The 20,186-nt window shown below is 39.9% G+C and overlaps 1 protein-coding gene across 5 annotated transcripts in view; it reads left to right on the forward strand.

The window, feature by feature from the left end:
* TTC28 (tetratricopeptide repeat domain 28) overlaps positions 1 to 20,186 on the forward strand; it is a 609,537-nt gene that overhangs the window by 410,318 nt on the left and 179,033 nt on the right. The gene's annotated exons all lie outside the window — the stretch shown is intronic.

A 20,186-nucleotide genomic window follows, 5' to 3' on the forward strand; every position in this document is an offset into this window, starting at 1 on the left:
TGGTGAAGGAGAATACTTCGAACCACAGAAAAGCACCATTAGGCTTGACTAATGCTAAGTTACTTGGCCTTTACTTACTAAGAAGTTAGGATTCGTGGATATCAGTGGGCACTTCTTGGGAAGTCCATGTGTCCTTTATTTATTTAAGCACCTTGCAGCATTTTAGGCAGGTTACAGAATGAAGGGAAGAGACTCCACATACACACAGCCACATACCTACTGCAAATTCTAGATTTATTGTGTCATGTGTATAGGACTCGTGGGAGCAAGTAGCTATGCAGAGTAGTCATAGGTGCATCGTACGGTTCTTGTTGCCCATTGGTTGCCTACAGGGCACACAGTTTCCTAAGACAGTCCCTGTGCAAGTCAAGTTCTGCCAGGTTGAGTACCTCCTACTTTACAATCTTTTTTTTTTTTTTTTTTTTTTTTTTTTGCGGTATGTGGGCCTCTCACTGTTGTGGCCTCTCCCGTTGCGGAGCGCAGGCCTGGCGGCCATGGCTCACGGGACTAGCTGCTCCACGCGGTATGTGGGATCTTCGCAGACCAGGGCACGAACCCGTGTCCCCTGCATCGGCAGGCGAACTCTCAACGACTGCGCCACCAGGGAAGCCCCTACAATCTTTTTTCTGAAATATCATATTTTATGTATTTATTTTAAACCACTTTATTAAGGCATGATTGACATACACAAAACTCTACATATTTAATGTATACAACTTGATGACTCACATCTTTGTATTTTGAGGGTTTCATCACTGTTCCAGAAGAGCTTACATGTAGAGTATATGTACTTTAAGTACATATTTACAAAGGTAGTGTTCTCCTGGATCCTCCATCAGGCTTAGTGTGAGCAAGGCCAACTCATTCTTGATGGAGAGAAAATAGAGAACATTCCTATGCGTCCCTGAATCATGTCTCTGCGTTCAGCTTTCCAGTGTCTCTGAAGCCCATACTTTGATGTCGATATTTATGGTTCTAATGCTGAGCTTAGAAAAATCTTTCTCTTCTGGACACGTACTGTGTTCTAGGTGCTCCGCTAGGAGTTTACATTGTCAAGAATCTACAAGGGCAGGTATTATTGACCTTATAGCCTGAATAAACTGAGATCCAGAGGTATAAATAACTTACTGAAGGTCATACATATAAGTAGTAGAGTCTAGATTCATTTCCACATCTATCTGATTGCAAAGGTGTGGCCTTTTGCCCTTTTCAGTGTACCATGTAGTTAAGGATAGTGTTTCAGGGTCAGTGTTTTTGTGTTGCTCTAGTGGAATGCTACAGTGATTTTCAGGATGAATTAACCCATAGTGATTGTACTATGTCACAGCAGTAAACAATTACTTATTGAAGGCCCATATACTGTGCCCCTTTTATAGCTACTTGGCCTCCACAAAATCAAGTGGCATCCTCTTCAAAGGGCTTAGTGACTTGTTATTTGCACTCAGAATTTTCCTCTTAAGGGTACTATATTCAACTTGTAGATAACGTACAGTAATAGATAATCCCAACTCCCTGCCCCCCCAGAGTGGAGACTTTCCCCCATTATCTGTAACAACGGGAGTCAGTTGCACTTAAATTACTTTTGAGTGCCTGTTTCTTGCAATAGTGCTGAGTAAAGTACTAATGAGGATGGCAACTAGAATGTAGTGTGGCTCCCAGGGTAGAAATGTGTCAGTTTTCTTTTTTCTGGCTTCCCTGTAGCCAGCATTCAGTGATTTTTCAAACCCCTGGTAAGAGGACCCATCTCTTTTGTTTATGAAGCCCTAGTGCTATTTAAGGCAAAATGCAGCTCTCAGGTCTTAAATGATTTAACAGAGAAAATACTAATCAGAGCTTATCTACTGCAAGGGACATGTTAACCAGATTTGTGCTTCAGCAGAGTCGGCTAAATTTTCCCTTTTGGCCTAACCTCTGAGCAATGATAGAATAGGTTGTCTTTACTAGCTCTGGACACTTAACTGCTGCTTGGGCTAGCACAAACACTGTAATTAGCATCTAATGTTATTAACGTTGAAAGATGATTAGAAAATGGACACATTTTGTTAATTCTCCAAAGAATTAAACAACAAAAGATCTGGAGGTGCTGTATGACTATAACTTGAGTCAGAGCCCACAGTGAACCAATATCTTATACAAAGAAATGCGAGGGGGCTAGAGCATTTATTAACCAAAATCTTCTTAGGTTTCTCCCATCTTTTATAAATGCATGCATTTACCGTCACTTACCAGTCTGTGATCATGGGCTTTTGTATTTTAATTAGCAGTTACTGCAGAGTATTCACAGCTGACCCAATGCATAATTAGAAAAATCGGGGGTAGATTTTGCAAGCTGGCTTCCAAGGGACTTAGGTGGAATTTTAAATGTTTTGCTTCAGATCCTTGGACTCTAACCTCTCCCTTTCCCAATTTCTAGTAATGTTCTCCTCTTTTTTGACATCCCATGGCTATTTAGAGGTTTGTGCAGCCAGTCTATAGTAACCCTCTTCTACTCATCAGATACTTAAACCTCAGCATGCATCAGTGTGTTGTGGGATGGGGGGTGGGGTGGAAATAAATCAATGTTATTTCATGAAAATCAAGGTGCTCCTTCTTCCAAGGGGTTATGTCCATTTAAGCCTGATCTCTAATGGTGAAATAAATGATTCTGTGGCTTGTTAAAGGAATTCATGCATAGGGAAAGGAAGAAGATTTGGGCTTATGTGGGCTCCTTCCCTGATATAGGAAATCATACCTTCATTTCAGATGTTCTCAAATGTTTAATTTGAATATATTTATCCCACCAAATGTTTTATTCTGTTACTCATTTAACATCTTCATCGTTGAAAATTCTCATTTAATTCATACCAGTCAAATAGGTGAATCATTCATCTGTCTGATATTTTCCTATGTTAATCTCATTTGCCTCAGTCCTTAGAAAACCACTAGATGGAAGTTTCATTTTATTAAACTTTAATATCAACTTGACCCTGAAGTGTGGGGCAGCTGGGCAGAATTATCATCAGGCGTAAATTCTAGTCTGGGTTTCAAGGTGCACATGATCTTTTTTGGTCTTGTCACATGTTTTAATTACTGTGCTATACCACCTTGAACAGAAGTTCTGAGAAAAAAATGAGTCTTGAAATTTGAGGATATTTATAAGGAAAAAATATCCAGATCTACCATGGAGAAATAAATAAGGTTGAATAGAGTCTTTTCCCTCTCTTTCTCTCTCTCTCTCTCTCTGTCTGTGTGTGGGGGGCGGGGGGGGGGGGGCTGATTCTAGCATTAACGTAAAAGAGCATCTTTTCATCTTCACTGTATTCATATAAAAGGTTTAAGCCCTTCTTTTCCCTGTTTCAGTCTAAGAAGGAGCAAAGAAACATGAAAACACTGTAGGTAGTATTTTACAAGGACACTTATGATGGAGATAAGGCTGATAGTTGGTGGTATGCTCTCCACTAAGATCGTATTTTACTGGAACACATTTTATTTTTTGGCCTTTCATCTGAAATCCAAGAGAATAAATAATATACAGTTTTAAGAGAAGGGTGGGGAAAATGCAAGTAATGAAGTAGTGTTTACTGCTACCAGGAGTCCTCATCATTTAGACACTTAATTTTCTTCAAATAAGAGTGACGACATATAGCAGTGTTTTTCTAGTGTTGCCTGTAGTGTCTAGCATTTATGACTATTTAATAATTTTTTATCATAATTAATATCTTGAATGGATATTGGGATTTTCTCTGGGGGATGGAAGGACCAGAGGCTTAGGAATCTTGGGAAAGATTAAGTGTGTTTTTTATGAATTACTGTTTGGCTGTGTCTGAGGGCATCCCAACTGACTTATTCATTGTGTTCCTTGCCTCAAGCTCAGTTACGTGTGGCAGGGTAGCCGGTTTGCAGAGCCATGAGAGTCAGACTAGTGTTTATAATGTTGGACACTCGAAGTGGGAAGAACATGGGCTTCAGAGTTAGACAGACCTGGATTTCAATTATAGTTCACTGCAGTCTGGAAAATGGGGACAATTCCACTTCTCTTACAGGATTAATATAAGAATAGAATTGATGGGCTTCCCTGGTGGCGCAGTGGTTGAGAGTCCGCCTGCTGATGCAGGGGACATGGGTTCGTGCCCCGGTCCGGGAAGATCCCACATGCCGCGGAGGGGCTGTGCCCGTGAGCCATGGCCGCTGAGCCTGCGCATCCAGAGCCTGTGCTCCGCAACAGGAGAGGCCACAACAGTGAGAGGCCCGCGTACCGCAAAAAAAAAAAAAAAAAAAAAAGAATAGAATTGATGCATATAAAGGACCAGGCATGGCAAAGGTTCCTGATTTTAGCTATTACTAATAACCTTTAGGCAGAGAGATTGAATCCATGTGGACATCAGAATCAGCGGGTTGGCCTGCACTCAGTGGTGGTTATCGTTTGCATATTGGCTGCTGTCCCACCACAGTGTACCAAGTCCTAATAGTTATTGAGTTCCAGTCAGTACCTTCTTAACAAGCTCTTCTAACTCCTGTGAGAGAAGTAGGATGTCTTTCCCTGGAGAAGCTTGCAGTTTAATCAGTGCTGCATAGGGCTAAGTACGTGCTGAGCTCTGTGTAACAGGCACAGGCTCTGGATTCAGAAGAGAGAGAGAGAGATTACCCCTTTGGGGCAGGGGAGGTAGTCAGGATGGATTTTGTGAAGGAGTTGGTAGTTGAGAGGAATCATGAAGAATGGGTGAAGTTTTGACCAGCAGAGATTAAGCATAAGTCAGACTGAGATATTAAAAATAAGGCAATGAATAAACGTATTTTTCTTTAAAAATGGAGCAATAACATAATCAGAAGAGCTTTTGAAGGCACAATAGCAATCTCCTTGTGACAGGTGAAGCCGAGATTACATAAGCACCACCATGCTTCTGCTGGTGTCAGTCCTGAGCCCATGTTTAGCATCTTTATTGAAAACACAGATGAATGCTCATTAAATTTATGGATAACACAGAATTGTAGTGGGATGGGTTTGTCCACGGGAGAGGTGAAGGGGCTGGGGCTGGGGGGCAGGATTAGGCTTTAAAAGACTTCTGCAAGTTATACACAGTCATATGGAATGGCATTTGGTAGAGATCAAAGAATTAGCAGTTTAATTCTACCATTAAAATAAACAAGCCAAGCCCATCTGGATAGGGGACTACGTAAAAATTCAGAGACTTGACCTGGAAATTATCACACCTCCTGTTACACGAGCACAGTCAGACACTGGGGACCTTGGGGCCATTCAAGGCTTAGGATTCTCGAACAAATATAAAGAACTTCTACAGGTTACAATAAAAATAGCTCCTATTTATTGAATGTATACTATTTTATTGTGGCAAATAATGGCTAACATTTATTGAATATCTGCTTAGTGCCAGGCCTAAAGATAGGTATTATCTTATACCTCCCAATAGCCTTGCAAGGTAGCCCTTTATCTCTGTTTTACAAATCAAGAAGCTGGAGCTCTGGAAGGTTCAGTAACTTCCCTGAGGGCTTAAGTGAAAAAGCCATAGTGTCTACCTGGCTCTCCCAGAGTCCGTGCTTGCCTCACTTTACCATGTTGACTTCTACCAAAAAATACAAATAATGCAAATACATGTAGATAATAAAATCTACAGAATGATGTATGCAGTATGTTACCATTTCTGTAAAATTTGAAAACATACAAAAATGCTAACAATTGTTGTGGATTCATAGTACACAGTAATAGTATCAAATATGCATGGGAGTGGTAAACACCAGACTCAGGATAATGGTTACTCTGGAAAGGGAAGAAAGGGGTAAACTGCATCTGTAATATTTATTTTCCATAAAAAAGAAAAGAAAAAAACCTGAGGCAAATATGGGAGACCATTAAGATTTATTAAAGTTGAATCATAGGTATTCATTATATTACTTTTCTCTGTTTGAAAATTTCAAAAAATTAAAAACAGAAAGAAAACCAGTCCTAAATTACGACACAAAGCTTTGGTGGCCCTTGCATTGGAAGGACAGAAGAGCTAGACAATGCAGGCACCTTGGAAGCCCCTCTAGGACAGCTATAAAACTCTATAGTCCTCTGATGACAAAGGTCCCTGCTAGTTTGACATGTTTATAGCTTTATAAATCTAAGGTACAGAATGATGATGCAAAGAAATTTCTTTTTCCTATCCTTGTTTCTTTTGTTTTTAAACTATTGAATAAAAGCAGAAGTTTAAAGTTTCTGAATCTATTCAGATGCAGTATGGTATTTTGTAAAGAGCTGGGGCTTTATGAAGTCAGACTGACTAAGGTCTGAATCCCAGCCCTGCCACTTGTCAACCGTGAGACTGAGGACAAGTTATGAAATCTGTCTGAGCCTCTGCCTCTTCTGTGAAGTGAGGAAAACACTACCTCATAGGATTGTCATGGGCTAGAGAGGACATGTTTGAAGAGTTGAGCACATAATGTGCACTCAGAAGGTTATTTCGTTTGGCCTCTGAAGCTCTATACAGATACTAATTCCGTTAACTTCTATGTTCTGAGTGTTCCTCATGTCTGCTCACTTCTCTAATCCCGGGGCCATCACCCCTGTTCTGACTACATTCATCTCTCATCTGGACTCTATGAACAGCCACTTAACTGATAATTCTATGTCCATGCTGGCTCCCTTCCAAGTTTTTGCTTCCTTATAGTCACATCTTTCAGAAACCCAAATTGGGCCTTGCTTACTTTAGCCTGTTGGGTGCTCCCGGCTGTCCCTGTCGTCCTCTCTCATCTTCTTTCTCACAACTCTCAGTCGCACTGCATGACTCAACCATACTGAGTTTTCTTCAGTAACTTGAAAGCTTCATGCTCTCTTTTTGCCTCTTGCTTGTTGTCCTTCTCCCTCTGCACCTTGCCCCACCTCATCTTTCTAATTCTCACACGTCTTTCAGGCTTCTTTTTTTTCCTCCTTTTTAAAAATCAAGGTATAATTGACATATATAACAAATACATGAATTTCACGTGTACAACATGATGATTTGATATTTTTATACAGTGTGAAATGATCATCACAATAAGTCTAGTTCAGATCTGTCACCATACATAGAAAAATTTTTTTCTAGTGATGTGAACTTTTAAGATCAGTCTTAGCAAACTTCCAAATATGCAATACAGTATTATTAACAGTCACCATGCTGTACATTACATCCCTATGACTTATTCATATTATAACTAGAAGTTTGTACCTTTTGACCCCCCCTTCACTGTTTTTGTCCCCATCCCTACGCCTACCCCTGCTTCTGGCAACTGCCAGTCTGTTCTCTGTATCTGTGAGCTTGGTTGTGTTTTGTTTTTGTTTTTGTTTTGTTTTAGATTCCATGTATAACTGAGATCACTTATTTCACTTAGCATAATGCCCCTCAAGGTCCATCCATGTTGTTCCAGATGGCAAGGTTTCATTCTTGTTTATGGCTGAGATATATATGAGTATCTATGTCTATTTCTATATCTATCTTCTTTATTCATTCATCCATCAGTGGACACTTAGATTGCTTCCATGTCTTGGCCATGTGCTGCAGTGAACATGGCGGGTGTGTATCTTTTCGAGTTAGTGTTTTAATTTTCTTCAGATAAATACTCAGAAGTAGAATTGCTGGATCACATGGTAGTTCTCTTTTTAATTTTTTGAGAAATCTCTATACTGTTTTCCATAGTGGCTGCACCAAATTACATTTCTACCAACAATGCACCAGGTTTCCCTTTTCTCTACATCCTTGACAACACTTGTTGTTTCTTATCATTTTGATAAAAGCCATTCTAGCAGGTGTGGGTGATATTTCACTGTGGTTTTGAATTATGTTTCCCTAATGATTAGTGATGTTGAGTACTTTTTCATATACCTGTTGGCCCAGGCTTCATTTTAAATCTGCTTCTCTGGGAGGCCTCCGCTGATCACTGCCCGAGGTTGAGTTCTGCTGTTTCACCTCATCTCCTACACGTCCCCAGTCTTCATCAAACACTGTGTTGTAATTTCTTGTGTGAAGTCTGTGCTGTACACTAGCCTTGCACTCTTCATGAAAGCGGAGTTTATCACAGTCATTGTTGTATCCCCGGCCTAGCTAGCAGGTAATAGGTGCTCAAAAATATTGCTTTGGTTGTTTGAATGAATTAATTTTGAGATTGATCAAGTGCTGCTCCTGTACTTTACTCACTGTGTGCTCTTGGTTAAATGACCTGACTGATCCTAAATTTTCCAACCTTTGAAGTGAGATAATACCATCCAACCCTAGTGTGTTCTGAGTTTCAAGTAAACCAACATGTGTCAGCTGCCTGGCACATAGTGGATGCTGAGTGAGTACCATTTTTTATTCATAAACAGATAAGCCAGAAGATAGAGATTTTCCAAGAAATATAATTGTGCTTTTTTTAAAATAAAAACAACCAAAAATTATTTGCATAGTAACATACAATATGACTTTATACTTGTAAATCAAGTAGAACAAGTCTCTGAGAACCTATTATCAGCTGCTTATCTCAGCAGAGTTTGCAGTCTTTTTCCTACCAGGCCATTTCCAGCCTTCTAACTAGTCTCTGTTTATATTGCTCCTTAGTTGCTAACTGGAGATGGCATGTTCGAGACTGCATCACACCCGTTTGTTTGTTCCCCATTCAGGGCCCTAAATGCCTTCCCATGGTTCTTAAGCTCTCAGAGGAGCTATCCTCCTAGCCTTGCAGTTCTAAACCCAGTTCTAAACAGTTCTTTCCCAACCCTGGTGTCTGATCTTGAAGGCCAGGATTTTGAACTGCCTTGTAAAGAGGAGCCATATACCACACTATCTTTGACCCCATTTGGTCCTGATTTATTCTTTTGTTTTTTTTTTTTTTGCGGTACGCAGACTTCTCACTGTTGTGGCCTCTCCCGTTGCAGAGCACAGGCTCTGGATGCACAGGCTCAGCGGCCATGGCTCACGGGCCCAGCCACTCTGCCGCATATGGGATCTTTCCGGACCGAGGCACAAACCCGTGTCCCCTGCATCGGCAGGCGGACTCTCAACCACTGCGCCACCAGGGAAGCCCTAATTTATTCTTTTGGTACTGTTCTTTTTAACTCAGAGCTAATAAGACTAGGATTTTTATTTTATTTATTTATTTATTTTTTGACTCATTTCTTTATTAATGTAGAAAAGGAGCCCAAGGCAGCTGGACCAGTACTACAAAGAACCAGGAGTTAATACTATTCTGGTGAAACGGTTGGCTTTACAAAAGTGAAGGAGTAGGCAAGAGCTGCCCTGGTTCTGGGGCCAGGCCCAGCCTACTAACCAGAACCTCAGAGCAGCACTCTCTCCCCCTGGGAGAAAGTGACAGGTAGGGCAGGGGCAGATGAGCTGGAGGTGGCAGGGATGGAGGTCCAGGCAGTGAGAACCATCCTGTGGCTGATGAGGACAGCGAACTGCTGGCTGGAGGCTCCCCTCTGGACCCTGGGCACAGAGGCTCACATGAGCCTCAGCTCTGGGGGCAGGTAGAAAAATTCTGCAGACAGTAGAGAGGATGGGGATCCAGACGTGGCTCAGGATTGAAGAGCCTTTCCCTTCACTCCTCCAGGGGCCGCCTTTCTCAATACTATGGGTGGGGCTTCAGGGCCCAAGGAACAAAGGGAGGCCCAGAGGCCTCCCAGTGGAAGGAAGAGGGGAAAGGAAGGAAGCACTTGAGTGTCCCGGGCTTAGGCAGCCAGGATTGAGACACAGGGCAGGAAAACAGCACCCCCATACAATGAGGCTGGAATATGGGGCTGGGTTGGGCTTATCCTCTGCCAGGACCAGCCCCATGGCAATGGGGACTGCCTCAAACCTTAGCAAACAGAGTCTGCCATGAGCACTGGCTCTCAGCAGACCTGGATGCTAGCCTTAGCTCTCCTGGAACAGAGCTAAGACTAGGATTTTTAAAAAGCAAAACTTTTTTGAATTGTAAATCAGTGCATGCTGTGGTAGAAAATTTAGAAAGCAATGGTCAAAAAGGCAAACAAAAATGGCATGTCATCTCTTTTCCCATCTGAAAGCACTATTAACGTTTTTATATCTTTTCAGTCTTTGTTCTTTTCTTCAAAAATACGGTTAATGTTATTTTTAAAATTTTTAAATCAGTATTTTGAGATAAATTATACAGAAACAACAAATGTCATCCAGTTTCATGACTCAAAGATAATTACTGTTAATATGTTTGTATATTTTATTTCTGAAATTAAAAAAAAAAAGTATATAAATGTACATGGGTAAAAGACCTGGAATAGCAAAAGCAGTCTTGAGGGGAAAAAATGGAGCTGGAGGAATCAGACTCCCTGACTTCAGACTATACTACGAAGCTACAGTAATCAAGACAATATGGTAGTGGCACAAAAACAGAAATATAGATCAATGGAACAAGATAGAAAGCCCAGAGATAAACCCATGCACCTATGGTCAACTAATCTATGACAAAAGAGGCAAGGATATACAATGGAGAAAAGACAGTCTCTTCAATAAGTGGTGCTGGGAAAACTGGACAGCTACATGTAAAAGAATAAAATTAGAACACTCCCTAACACCATACACAAAAATAAATTCAAAATGGATTAGAGACCTAAATGTAAGACCGCACACTATAAAACTCTTACAGGAAAACATAGGAGGAACACTCTTTGACATAAACCACAGCAAGATCTTTTGTGATCCACCTCCTAGAGTAATGGAAATAAAAACAAAAATAAACAAATGGGACCTAATGAAACTTCAAAGCTTTTGCACAGCAGAGGAAGCCATAAACAAGACAAAAAGACAACCCTCAGAATGGGAGAAAATATTTGCAAATGAATCAACAGACAGAGGATTAATCTCCAAAATATATAAACAGCTCATGCAGCTCAATATTAAAAAAACAAACAACCCAATCCAAAAATGGGCAGAAGACCTAGATAGACATTTCTTCAGAGAAGACACACAGATGGCCAAGAAGCACATGAAAAGCTGCTCAGCATCCTAATTATTAGAGAAATGCAAATCAAAACTACAATGAGGTATCACCTCACACCAGTTAGAATGGGCATCATCAGAAAATCTACAAACAACAAATGCTGGAGAGGGTGTGGAGAAAAGGGAACCCTCTTGCACTGTTGGTGGGAATGTAAACTGATAACAGCCACCATGGAGAACAGTATAGAGATTCCTTAAAAAACTAAAAATAGAATTACCACATGACCCAGCAATCCCACTACTGGGCATATACCCAGAGAAAACCGTAATTGAAAAAGACACATGCACCCCAATGTTCATTGCAGCACTATTTACAATAGCCAGGTCATGGAAGCAACCTAAATGCCCATCAACAGACAAATGGATAAAGAAGATGTGGTACATATATACAATGGAATATTACTCAGCCATAAAAAGGAACGAAAATTGGGTCATTTGTAGAGATGTGGATGGATCTAGAGAGTGTTATACAGAGTGAAATTAAGTCAGAAAGAGAAAAACAAATATCGTATATTAACACATATGTGTGGAACCTAGAAAAATGGTACAGATGAACCAGTTTGCAGGGCAGGAATTGAGACACGGGTGTAGAGAACAAACGTATGGACACCAAGGGGGGAAGCGGCAGCGGGGGTAGTGGTGGTGGTGGTGTGGTGAATTGGGAGATTGGGATTGACATGTATACACTGATGTGTATAAAATTGATGACTAGTAAGAACCTGCTGTAAAAAAAAATAAGAAAATTAAAAAAATTTTTAAAAGCAAGTAAACACACACCAAAAATATACATGGGTAGATTCTCATGGTAAATTTAAAAAATATTACAGGTAAAATGAATGTACCTTTTATTCCTCCCCCTTTTTCTTCTAAAGTAACACTTTTGTCCAATTGGTGTGTATCCTTCCTAAAGAGTGGAGTGAGAGAGAGTTGTTACGAGTTATCTAATGGGTGGAGGTCCCGGATGCTGCTAAACATCCTCCAGTGCACAGGACAGACCCCCACAGCAAAGAATTATGCAGCCCCAAATATCAATAGTGCCAAAGTTGAAAATTCCTGGTCTTGAGTCTGGAAGAAAAATTATTGTGTCAAAGAACATTTTTAGGACTTTTGATTTGTTCTGTCAGGTTGCTTTTCAGAGAGGCTTCACCAGTTTATATTCCTACAACAGTGCCCTAAAGTACCCACCTCACTCCATTTTCACCAATACAGTGAGTTTTTTAAAATTATGTTTTTACTCTTTGCTTTTTGAAAATTGAATCTTTTCTTTTGTGTTCCCTTAATTACTAATGAAGATGAATTTTTCATGTTTGATTTTTTTTTCACATTCTTTTGGTAAATTGTATGTTCTTTCATCCCTTATTTGTGACAGATATTTTTTTCAGGATTTTTTTTGCCATTTAATTTCCTTTATGATGTTTGTGACATAAATAAATTAAAAATTTTTATTCAGTCATATCTTTTGATTTTATTCTTTGGGATTTCTATTGTTTCTAGGCTTAGAAAGCCCTTCCCATTCAGAGATTAACTAATCTCCTATATCTTCTAGTTTTTTGTGTTTTATTTTTTATGTTTAACCTTTTTTAATCTATCTGATTTTTAAAAATTGTATATTTTTAACCAATTGTTCCATCTCCATTTACTTGATAATCCTTTATTTCTCCATTGATCTTATAAACCAGGAGTTTTAAAGAAGCCTCTAGCTAATTTGAAAAAATAAACTTGCACTTAAATATTTCTTATCATTAAAAATTTAACACAAATATGGACCATGGGCTAGAAGCAGGAAATGAGGTGGATGTTTAGAGAGCAACAAATATGCCAGGAGGTCTGGATTGTTAGGAGGGAGATAATAGTAAAAAAGAAGGTTGGCATCACAATTGTGAAAATCATTACTTGCCAACCCTAGGGGTTGGATTAGTAGGCATTGGGAAGTCATCAAAGGTTTTTAAGCAAAGGATGGCATAATCAGAGCTACACTTTAGGGAAATTAATGGAGTAGTAGATGGAGGGGGTAGAGGCTGGACGACCTGTTAAGAGGCGGTTAAAGCAGTACAGGTGTGAGATAAAGAGGCCCAGGGTGCAAAAGGTCTGACGTAAGAACAGGGGTCTCAAAAGGCAGATGCCCAAGGGAGCCAGGCAGTACTGCAAATGAATGCGGTGTGTTTGATGTGGGGAGTGGTGGAATCTATGGAGAACTTGAAAACGCGTACATGCAGTATATGACAGGGACAGCCATTATTCAGTTAGGTGGTTTTTCCTGTGTGAGAGAGAATATGAGTTGGTGTTGTCAGATCTGGGTTTGTTTTTTTTTTTCCAAAGGGAAGTTGAAAACCTGGATTTTTCTATGAGATTTCCTAATTAAAAGAGAAACAAAAAAACACTGCGTGAACCAAATAAATCATGTTTGCTGGCCACCAGGCCACCATGTGCTACATTAGACATACATACCTCAGTAAGATTTGTCCATCGTTGCCCATTACTGGATCTAGGGAAAGAAGGAGATTTAGAGGAATCTAGGTAACTTCAGAGGTGATATGGTCCAATGGTACAGGAGGCAGCACCCTATAGTGCAGCTCATTCTTAATAAGCTGGAGTGACTGGGCTTGAATCCTAGCACTTACTAATTAGATGGCCTTCGGCAGATCACTTTATCTCTCACCTGTGAAATGGGGATGATACTAGTATCTATCTCACAAGATTGTTCTGAAGATTAAATGTGTTAACACATGTACAATATTTAGCCCAGTGCCTGACACAGAGTACTCAGGAGGTGATAATTATTATATTAAGTAGTTATTAGAATGAAGCCTGCAGTTAAGAGACTAGATTGTTTGGGACAGCTGGCTTGGGTTTGAATCCTTTGACACTTTTCAGCTGGGTGACCATGGGTGCATTACTTCACCTCTCCAGGCCTCATTAGTAAAATGGGGAATAACAATACCTACCTAATCCTGTTGCTTATGAAGGGCCAGCACAGTGATCTAGTAGTAGCTAGATTTGTTGAGTCCTCCTGAAACTACTTAGGCATCTTAATGAGAAAAGCAATGCTTAGTATTCCACCCCGTTAATTAACTGATTATGATGATGCTCCCTTTTTTTTCCTTTTAAAATTCTCTTTTTGCCTTAGCTGTTCATCAGCAAGACTGTGTGGTTAAGGTTACAGATTGAACTTGCATCAGAAGTTACCCTCCTAGCTCTCCATTCCCTTAAATTGGCCTCACCTTTATCCTTACTACTGTTGCTCTGGTTCAAGCCCTGGAACTTCTTCCACACTTTGTCACTCAACTCCTAACCTATCTCCCCTGCCTCCAGTCCTGCCCCTGCCACAGTCCATTCTTCACACTGCCCAGTGATCTTTCCCTATTGCAAAATCAGAATTGATTACTACTTTAGTTTTTGTTGTTGCTATGTTTTTGCTTGCTTTTCTGTGTGCCAGTCACTAACATAAGACTTTCCAACTAAACTAGAAAACTCCTTTCTAGAGTGCCAAACATATCAGATACTCTAAACCTTTTATTTTTTCTGGAGAAATCCTTCTTGCAGGCCTTTCTGTACTGCTCCAAACTTAACCCGTTGCTCTGTAGGCCCCTGCACAGCTGCCCTCCCCTGTGATTCTGAGAATTCCCTTTGCCTCTTTCCTGTCTTGTAGCCTTTGTTTTCTAGATTGCATCTTCTTTTTCGGTTTATACCCATATGTTACTGGAGCACACCCTCATTAGTTCCCTGAGAAAAGATGCATGATAGGTAAAGTTTTTGAGACTTTAAATGTCTGAAAATTCTTTAATTCTCTTCTCAACCTTGACTGATAGTTTGGCTAGGAATAGAATTCTAGATTAGAATGATATTCTCCCAGAATTTTGACAGTATTTGATCCATTGTCTTTTAGCTTTTTTTTTTTTTTTGCGTTACGCGGGCCTCTCAATGCTGTGGCCTCTCCCGCCGCGGAGCACAGGCTCCGGACGCGCAGGCCCAGCGGCCATGGCTCACGGGCCCAGCCGCTCCGCGGCATGTGGGATCTTCCCGGACCGGGGCACGAACCCGCGTCCCCTGCATTGGCAGGCGGACTCTCAACCACTGCGCCACCAGGGAAGCCCTGTCTTTTAGCTTTTAATTGCTGTTGAGAAGCCCAGTGCTACTCTGATTCCTAATTATTTGTTTATTAGCAGATTTTTTTCTCTGGAGTATTTCCTGTTCATAGTGGGCTTTTTTCCTTCCTTTTCATTGTCTAGGTCTCATATGTAAAATTTCAGGGAAATTTTCTTTCTTTCTTTCTTTTTTAATATTTATTTGTTTGGTTGCACTGGGTCTTAGTTGTGGCAGGAGGGCTCCTTAGTTGCGGCTCATGGGCTCCTTAGTTGCAGCATGCGAACTCTTAGTTGCAGCATGCGTGTGGGGTCTAGTTCTTACCCACTGCACCACCAGGGAAGTCCCCTGGGAAATTTTCTTAAAAATTTTTTTTTGACTGTTTATTCCTGTCCTTTTTCTTTGTTCTCTTCTCCACGGCTAGAGCTTTATTAGTCAGATGTTAGGCTTCTTGGGTTGATCCTCTAATTGGATTATCTCTCCTTCTCCCTCTTTTCTGTTTCTTTGTTATTGTTTCAAATTCTACTTCCTGTGATGTAATATTCTTCTGCAATTTGTTCTAATGCATACACTTATTTTCTGCTGTCATTTAAAATTCTGAAGCCTTCTCTCTGAATGTTCCTCTGTGTGGTACTTTGTGTTCATGGCTGCAGTATGTTATGTCCCTGAAGATATTATTTTGAAAGGTTTTTTTTTTTCATCCTCTAATTGTATCTCTTCCCTCTTAATTTGTTTCTTTGTTTTGGTTGTTGTCTTTCATGTCAGAGATTTCCTCAAGTGTCTGGTAATCTTTGGCCAGCTGCGCACATTAGGAGTGAGGCACTAAGAACTGATGAGAGCCTCCGTATGGTTGGGTGGGTCTTCAATGCAAGTTGAAAAGACAGAGAATTTTTTTTTTAATTTGGGGAATCCCCTCATGTTAGTATGTGCACATCTTTTCTTTGGACCAATTTCCCCAGAAACTTCTAGTCCGCTGCCAGAAGATATACATGTAGCTGCCAGCTTAGCAGAAACTGAGCAGAGCAAAGGGACTTGTAATGTGGAGAGGGGTGCTGGGTGAGGAGAATCTCTCCATTCAGAATGCAGATTTTTACTGATCTCCCCGTTTTTTTAGTATAGCGTTTCACTTCTATCTTCATCTCTAAACATCTGCAGAAAGTAGGCTTCCATCTTTTGCCAGATTGGGGGAGCAGATCTAGGCTCTCATTGCTTCTTATATAAATTTATATCCCATCCTCTGTTTCAACCCTGCATCCCTTCCCCTGAACTTCAGAAGCCTCTGTGCGCAACTCCTGCTTCTTTCCAGCCTTCTGCAGCTGGACTTGGCGCTCCTCCTTGCAGGCAGTTTAGTTTCCGTTTTCCCTGTCCTACTAAATCAGTTACCACTCATCCATCTGCTTTCCATCCTCCAGAATTTGGTGGATATCTGTCTTCTGCTGGCATCTTTCTCAATTTTTTTGTTTTTATGGGTTTGCAGGGTTTTTTATTCTTTCACTCTTGTTTTACTGAGATTTCTGACAGAAGCTGAGAAACTTGGGGATTTCTATGTGTCCTAGTCACCCAGAGGTCTATTGCATCTACTTTTCCCAGTCTGTTTCCCAGACTGGGAGTGACTTTGCAGCAGATGCCTTGTCTCATTTGTCTTTATCTTCCCAGGGCCTAGGACATAGTAGGCTCTCAAATGTTTGTTGAATGAATGAGTGAATAAATAAATTTTAACTCTTCTTTGTTAATTTTTCAAAACATTCATTTTCTTGATGTCTCTGGAAGCAAAGTGCCTACAATGCCATTCTAGATTCTGCCATTGGATGAGGCCAGTCTCCTTTGAATGCAGCTGGTATTCACAGTATGCTCAAGTTACTTAGAATTCCTAGCAGGCATTGTTATATGGAGGATTTTATTAAGTATCCAATGATGAATATATCTCCCAGACTCTTATTACCAACCCCCTGAAGCACATCCTTGATGCCCCCAGCTGACTTAATCACCACATTGCTCTCAAGTACCCAACACATGTTTAAAGCACTATTCTGTTTTTTGCCTCTGATGGCACCCATGAGAAGTGTGAAGACCACTATTTATCTTGTTAGAAGATGTTAGAGGAAGCATCCCAGGGGGAAATGTAACTCACTTGGGCACATCTGGATGCTGCTGTAAAAGACGGGTAAATCCCTGACTGGAGCCTAGAGTGGTTGTGGATAGTGGCCTTTGCCTTTTATCACCGGTTCAGCAAGTTTAATTTTGTTACACTAAAAATTAGGTTAAAAAAATCCAAGTTCTGTCTTTTTGACAACTCACTGAATGCAAATCAAGGCTTTGTGTTTCTTTTAAATTAAATTCAAGTTGTCGCACTTTCACATTTATGAAAAACTATTTCTGGTAGATTAATGTTTTAGTACTGGCATTTGCCCACTTGTTTCCATTCTTTATTTTGCATCCCTTCTATACACAAGAGGTTAATCTTAACCCTTACTCTCACTTAACGACTCCCTCTATTCCACATTTCTATCTAGTTTTCTTAGATTCCAGGCACATAAGTAAGCACAGAATGAAGTGACTACCAGTAGAGTAACCTTAGAACCTGGAAAGCAAAACTTTATTTATCCTCCTGTTTTCTCCTTCATTTCCTCTTCTTCTGAACTATAAAAATTAGGTAAAATAAGCTTTAGGTGTAATAAAATATGATACAACATGTGCTTTATTTTGGGGAAAATGTGCTGCTACTTTCTTGGGCAGAAGCCAGAGCAGGAAAAGGCTGTATTCCACCCCCATCTGGAAGGGGGCATCGACAGAAGTGTCATCACTCACCACTTCATCTTCTCCTCCCCACTGCTTTTTCTCTTTAACGGTGACCGAATCATCACCTCCCCTTTCACCATTTACTATGAGCAAGGTAAACCAATCCATTCTAATCCCAGATTTTTTCAGAAAGAGGCTTCTGAGGTTTCCATAAAACTATACAACTTACAGCGGCTTCTATTTAATACCATAATACTTTGAATGGAACCTTCTGGAAATAGACCCTGCCATTCGAAAAGTTGGGCTAATTCTTTTTTCCTGTTCTTTCTTTCTCCCAGCACACATACATTATTACTAAGGCACATTTAAACGGTCCTGCCTGAACTCATAGCCCAATATCACTGTTGAAAACCATCTCTGTCCCTAAATGGAATAAACTTAAACCTGAATCATAACACATCTTTCGAATGCCTGTAATTGCAGACATTTGGGAGCAGCTTTCTGGGATTTTTCAGGCATGCCAGACACATTAACCAGTCCTAGACTTGGCACATTCCTAAACTTTTCATTTCGTATCTCAGCATTTATATATAATCCTGAGGATAATATTAATCAAATAAAATACATCTCTTTTGAGACTCAAAGGTTGGTTGGCAAACTTGAAGCCATCCAGAGGTAGTTTTTATATCTAGGAGGTAGAGAGTAAAACATTATTTTACTCAGAAAACAACAATGTAGGCTAATTGTTGCAGGTTATTTTTTCCTTTGGTTCTGGAAAAATTCTGAGTCTGTATCCAGTTTGTGATAGAATTTGACAATAGCCATTTTTATTAAATATTGCAAATTAGAAACACCTGCCTGCTAAGCTGTTCTAAGCACCTAATTGTGAACAGCAATAATAACTAGTCCCTTTCAGAGCAAGTGCTCTTGCCGTTTTCCTCATTTATTGTCTGAGATTTCTGGAGGAGGAAGTGCCGTATGATGGAAATATTCAGATTTGCATCAGGTAGGCCTACGTTTAAATCCCAACCTTGTCATTTTATTAGTTACCTTGACTTTGGAGCAATTGCTTAATGTGGTCTGTTTCCTCATCTGCAAAATAAAGGTAAAAATTCCTACCTCTGAGAGGTCTGGTTGGGGATTTGGGATGATGTAAATAAGGCACCTGATATATCATAATTTATTGACTCTGAAATACACATTTTTTCGTGTTTTAGTATCTCTGAAATCAGGATGATTAAAAAAACTTTTTTTTAAATTTTATTGTGGTATGGTTGATTTACATTGTTAATTTCTGCTGTATAGCAAAGTGACTCAGTTATACGTATATATATTCTTTTTCATATTCTTTTCCATTATGGTTTATCATAGGATATTGAATATAGTTCCCTGTGCTATACAGTAGGACCTTGTTGTTTATTCATCCTATATATAATAGTTTGCATCTGCTAATTCCCAACTCCCAATCCTTCCCTTCCCCACTCTCCTTGGCAACCACAAGTCTGTTCTCTATCTGTGAGTCTGTTTCTGTTCTGTAGATACGTTCATTTGTTGTATTTTAGATTCCACATATAAGTGATATCATGTGGTATTTTTCTTTCTCTTTCTGACTTACTTCGCTTAGTATGATAATCTCTAGGATGATTTTACAATCAATAAGAAAGCGTTCTCTCATTGTTTAATTGTAACGTTTTGGTCCCTTTATTTGTGGTACATATTGTAAAGTGCTTCTTAAATTGATGGCAACTTTGATTTGATGAAATGTGGGATGCCTGGCTCTCAATGAATAATAATCATACTTATTATTATGATATATTTTTTCTAAGAAATATTTCAATGGCTTCCAGACTAAATTCCTAGACTCCAGTTGGGGGTACCATTATAATCATTCTTAGGAAAAATAGTATTATAATAAAAATAATAGTTGCTCCTGTTTAATCATTTCATGTCTCATGTGAACAATTTAAAGGGAGAAGATTTCATAAGACTTAGCATGAATGTGACTGATTAGATGAGCAGCAGCAGGTAGAAGAACAAGGACAGAGATGAAGGACTGTGAGTTCTGGGTATACAGACACCAAAGTGGCAGCTGAGAAACACCTGTGTCTATGGACCTCCTATTCTTAGAGCTGTAGGAAAGTTTTAGTGCATCAGAATTTTGCTTAAATAGAACTAGAGGTTGAGGTATTGGTACCGCACATTCATTCTGGCATTCTTACCTTGGAGGATGGAGTTTTCTTCTTTTATATCCTTGTGCAGACTGAAAGTCCCATGACTGTCAGTTTGGTTTGTTCTTCAAGTGTTTGCTGTGTGTCTGCTATGTGCCAGGCATTATGATAGACTCTGAAGTTTCAGAGATGAATAAGACAACTCCTGGCTTCAAGAAGGCCCAGTCTGACCTATTGCATGCTGTGTTCCTCT

This window comes from Phocoena sinus, chromosome 14 (genome assembly GCF_008692025.1).
Source record: "Phocoena sinus isolate mPhoSin1 chromosome 14, mPhoSin1.pri, whole genome shotgun sequence".
NCBI classification, from domain to species: Eukaryota; Metazoa; Chordata; class Mammalia; order Artiodactyla; family Phocoenidae; genus Phocoena; species Phocoena sinus.